Source organism: Thamnophis elegans, chromosome 4 (genome assembly GCF_009769535.1).
Source record: "Thamnophis elegans isolate rThaEle1 chromosome 4, rThaEle1.pri, whole genome shotgun sequence".
NCBI classification, from domain to species: domain Eukaryota; kingdom Metazoa; phylum Chordata; class Lepidosauria; order Squamata; family Colubridae; genus Thamnophis; species Thamnophis elegans.
The window spans coordinates 118,737,891-118,743,475 of record NC_045544.1 but is presented as its reverse complement, the minus strand read 5'-3'; positions in this window follow the sequence as shown (position 1 = coordinate 118,743,475).

Here is a 5,585-nt window from a genome sequence, read left to right as displayed (position 1 = left end):
TATCCAAGGTGTTTTTTTTTCTTTTATTCTACTTAAAGGAAAATGGTAATTTATATGCTTTTTAAAATGGAGGTAGATGTTATTAATTTATCCTTCTCATATCTCTCAGTGAGAGAGAGATGCAGGTGGTACTTGACTTATGATCATAATTGAGCCGGGAATTATATCTGTCATAACTTTGAACAGTCGCTAAGCAACTGATTGTTAAATGAGGACTCCTGTAATTTCACTTTCCAACCATATGCATCAGAGGTGGCATTCTGCTGGTTTGCACCGTTTCAGGCAAACTGGTTATGGCGGCGGCGTGAGGCTCCGCCCACCCACCCAGATGTCATCATGGTGCTTCTGCGCATGTGCAGAAGGTTCTGCGCATGCCCAGATACGTGCGCTCCTGCTACCGAACTGGTAGTGAAGAAAAGAGGATACCATTACTGACATGCATCCTCCTTATTTTTCCATTTCTCATTCTAATCCAGAAGTGGACAGCTCAGCTGTGCCCTTGCAGGTCCACAATTTTTGTAGTCTGCACAGCACCCAGAATGGTAATGACCCACATTTTATAACCTATTTTTGCCTATTCATGTGGCATCAGGGGTGGGTTCCTGCCATCTAACCTCTTCTATAGGAGAGGTTCCACAAATCTACCATGCCATTTAGAACCGGTTCCAGCTCCCTCCCCCTGCCCGTCCGCACCACGATTGCCCCGCCCGCCGCTCACTGATTGGCTGGCTCACCAATCACCCCGCCCGCCTCTAAGAGTCCTATCTAAACCTTAAAGTCTTAAAGCTGTCAAGTTTGAACACCCCTGGGGTTTTTTTCCCTAAAGGGCTAGGGGTGCAAGAGTCTTGTAACTTGACAGCTTTAAGACTTGCACACTTCAATGCCAGAGTTCCTCAAGCAACATGACTGGGGGAGGAATTCTGGGAGTTGAAGTCCACAAGTCTTAAAGCTGTCAAGTTTGAACACCCCTGGGGTTTTTTTTCCTAAAGGATGACGGGTGCAAGGGTCTTGTAACTTGACAGCTTTAAGACTTGCACACTTCAATGCCAGAGTTCCTGAGCCAACATTTTGGTTGCTAAGCAAGAACGTTGTTAAGTGAGTTTCACCACATTTTACAAGTTGGCCACGCCCACCCAGTCACATGGCTGGCACGCCACTCCTACCCAGTCACATGGCCAGCAAGCCACTCCCACAAAGTAGGCCACACCACAGAAGAGGTTCTAAAAAAATTTGAAACACACCACTGTGTGGCATGGAGGACCGCACCAGGGTTGTGTTTGAACTCGGAGGGCTGGGTGGTCAGCATGGCCAGCTCAATGTCACTCGTATCAGCACCTGGAGTAGCTCGAACACTCTGCCAGTGAAAATGGAGCTTGGGAGGGCCATTTTCACTGGCAGAGCACCATGGGCCAGTCCTTCACTGTTTCCAGGGTGGCCCTGCGGGCCAGATCTAAGCACCCCCTGGGCTGGATTTCGCATGCGGGCCTTGAGTTTGACACCCCTGCCTTAAACCAAAAATATTTTTTCCCGAGATTGCGGTGTGCAGGGAAGCCATTCAATCCATAGGACCAGCTTGGTCTAGCAGTTAAGGCATTAGACTAGAAACCAGGAGACTCGGACTAAGTTCTAGCAATGCCTTAGGCCTGAAAATTGACTGTGTGTCTGACCAGTCTCTCAGTCTAAGCCATCTCATAAAATGTCATATGTTGAACACAGTTCTTTTCTACCATAAGATTTAATGCTGTTTTGATATTTAACTTTGGAATCACCACAGTTCAGGTTTCTTTTGCACGATGGAAGGGGCGTTATGTTTTTGGCAATGACACCTAATGATTATGGGTGTTATAAACCAATACTTGGGAAGGTCACCAGATGAGGGTACCTGCACTAAGTGCTCACAAATAAGCCTTTGACTCTCTTGATTAACTTTGATGCTCCTGATGTCATCAGGTTTTATGAAAAAATACAAGCCCAATCCAGTAGAATTCATCCTCCCTTATAATTGCCTCCCTTACAACAGCTGGCCATAGAAGGAAATAGAAGGAAATTTTACAAAGAAGGAAATAGAAGGAAATTTTAGCGGCCCTTTTACCTTATGCTTTTTCCTCATTTGGTTTTTGTGATTTTACTATTCAGACCAGTTTGAACTTGTCATTTTAAAGAATTCCCATGAAATATTTTATTTTGCAGTTATCGTAGCATAGTTTAAGATAAGATGGGTTATTGTCACTTTTTTCTGTGAACACGCTGACACATTAAAAATGAAATTCTGATGCTCGGTCTTAAAAAATAAAATAATTTTATTATTAGTAACAAAGGCAACAGTAAAAATATTGGGTTTCTGTCGTGATGGACTCTTGTGACGAGCCGATTGACAGAGAATGGAAGCAGTTAGCTTCCTCCCATAATTGGGGCATACCAGGGGTTGTGACACTAAACACACACATAGATGACACTAAACACACACGGAGGAGAGCCTTTTCAGTAGTAGCTCCGACCCTTTGGAACGATCTCCCCGTGGAGATTCGTACCCTCACCGCCGTCCAGACCTTCCGCACAGCCCTCAAGACCTGGCTAGCCCGTCAGGCCTGGGGATAAAGATAATATGTCCCCACCCGAATGATGAATGAATGTTGTTTACTATTTTACTTTTATGTATTGTTTTGCGTTTATTGTCTTGTACCCTCCCTTCCTTATTTTATGTAAGCCGCCCTGAGTCCCCTCAGGGAAAAGGGCGGCCTATAAATTCTAATAAAATGAAAAAAAAATGAAATAGATAGATAGATAGATAGATAGATAGATAGATAGATAGATAGATAGATAGATAGATAGATAGATAGATTGACTGACTGTTGGAAGAAATGTCCATCTGGGCTCAGTTCCAAGAGGGAAGAAAGACACTGGGAACCTGGAGACTGCTTGGAAAGATGGTTTAATGGTGAACACTACAGGACTATATGGTTTGAGGTCCTGGGCAAAAAAGAGCACATGGGAGAGAGAGGGAGAGAGATTTATACCTTAGAGCTTCCTGTTCCAGTGTAAGAAATGTACTCTGATTGATTGTCAGACTCCCATGGGGCCATGCAGGGGTAACTTGAAGGTTGTCTTGAGTCCCAGGCCTGGTTGAATCTTGCTGGAGGGGCTTTGAGCAATTCCTATTATGGCTTAATGGCTTTGTCCTGATTTGGATCTTGAATGAGGGATAATCTATCATGTCCTGAGGGCCATGTCTTTTGTTTTGTAGATAAGATGACCCAGCCTTTGTCTTGTAGATAAGTTGGCACCAAAACATCTGCTGGGTGGGCAGGGAGCTGGGCTCTGAGCTTATGTCTTTAGAAACATGTTTCTCCTTTAGGGAAAATGTATTATTTTGCCTTTTTAATATTTCCTAGAATATTTCATTTTTTTCTAGGAGAGTGGTGGTGTGGGTGCTAACTTCCTACATATGTACATACATACATACATACATACATACATACATACACACATGCTCTATACACACACACACCACATATGTTAATCAAAAAATAACATCCTATTTTGTGCCTATTTAATTCTTTCTCTAGCTATTATCTTATTTAATCGGGATGTAAGGTATAGTCAAAGATCTTAAAAGTTTTAAAAATGCATTTATTAAATTTCTGCATTTCTCATCTCACCCAAGTGACTTGCCAGTTTACCACATCACTTTGCAATAATATTTCTTTACCAAAGTCAAACTAGAGTGGGTTGGTGCTATATTTCCATATTATGCCTTTGAATATTCCTGTAACAAGAACACTCTGTGAACTTCCTGTTCTATATTAAACATTGCTGAAGTCTTATTGGTCTGATTTTCATTAAAAAGATAGCTTCCTCTTAGAGATGCCTCATTAGGTGGCCTTTACTGCCTTAGAGCCTGCTACATATCATATCCAGCAAGGAAATAATCTCAAAACAAGAACAGTATTGATTTAATATAATAAAACGTGTTTCTCAACATTGGCAACTTTAAGATCTGTGGACTTCAGCTCCCAGAATTCTCCAGCTAATGTGTACATCAGATCAATTAATATTAGTAGTTATTGCCTTGGTTCTATCCATCATTTCTTAGGGCACATTCTAAGCATACAATTGCCTGGAGTCAGATAACTTAGCAAAGTGACACCAACACAAATTTGGAGAGCTATTTTTCGATCCTGGGCCTCAGTTGACACTAAAAGTCTTGCAGAGCCTGAGTGTCTGTTGTTTTCAGAATTTCCATCTTACACAATTAAAGTCCCTCCTATTGGGGTATTCCTGAACGTATTTGATCTGACCCTCCAGCCATTAAGGTGGCTGGGACTAGCAGATTATCCTAAAGCTCCCATTCTGCTTTCCTTTAGAAATTCAGGGGAAAACACTTCACTTTTTTTACAGCACTTTGTGAGAAGGAGTTTTAATGGAGACTGAATTTGTTTTTGTTTATATATTACCAATTATTTTACAGCAATGATCTAACTTATGGATCTAACTTATGGGCTTGACGGAAGCTAGAAAGGTCAAAATTGCAGCTGTGCCCACATAACGTATCTCGTTGGGTCAAAATTTTGCCAGCTACATTTTGCAGCATGATCATTTCTAACTATAGTTATTTTATTGAGAGCCAGTTTGGCATAGTGGTTAAAGGCAACGAGATAAAAACCAGAAGACCAAGAGTGCAGAGAAGAGCAGGGGACTGGAGGCTAAAACATAAAAAACATATAAATGCTTCAGTTTGAAAACATTCTGACTTTATGATCTCAGGTTTATCCAAAGTCCAATATAATAATCATAGTTGATTGTTTTCTTGGAGACATGTCATTAGCATTTGTAACTATGGTGGCATAAGAGGCATACAATCAAAATCACGTGAAGTAGTGTATTAGTACTGCTTTATAAAGCCTTAGTAAGACCACACCTGGAATACTGTATCCAGTTTTAGTCACCACGTTACAAAAAAGATGTTGAGACTTTGGAAAAAGTGCAAAAAGCAACTACGACAATTAATGGCCTGGAGATTAAAACATGAAGAACAATTGCAGGAATTGGGTATGGCTAGTCTAGAGAAAAAAAGGACCAGGGGTGACATGATTGCAGTGTTCCAATATCTGAGGGGCTGCCCGAAAGAAGAAGGAGTCAAAACTATTCTCCAAAGCACCCGAGGGCAGGACAAGAAGAATAGAAACTATTCAAGGAGAGAAGTAATCTAGAATGAAGAAGAAACTTCCTGACAGTTAAAAGAATTAATCAGTGAAACAACTTGCCACCAGAAGTTGTGGGTGCTCCAACACTGGAAGTTTTTAAGAAGAGATTTGTGACATTTGTCGGAAATGATATAGAGTTTTCTGCCTAAGCTGTACTAGAAGACCTCCAAGGTCCCTTCCAACTCTGTTATTCTATTCTGTTCTGTTCTAAGTTGTTTAGAATCTAATGAATCGGGCAGGAGCAATGTCAACTTGTAAGAGTTTTTAAACTGTCCTGCCTAATTTTTGCTACTCCGAAGTCTCCGATAAAGCGTGCTCCTTCCTTGGGCGCACAAGCAAGCATGTAAAAAGCAATGCAGATGGAAATCGGTGGGATAAGAT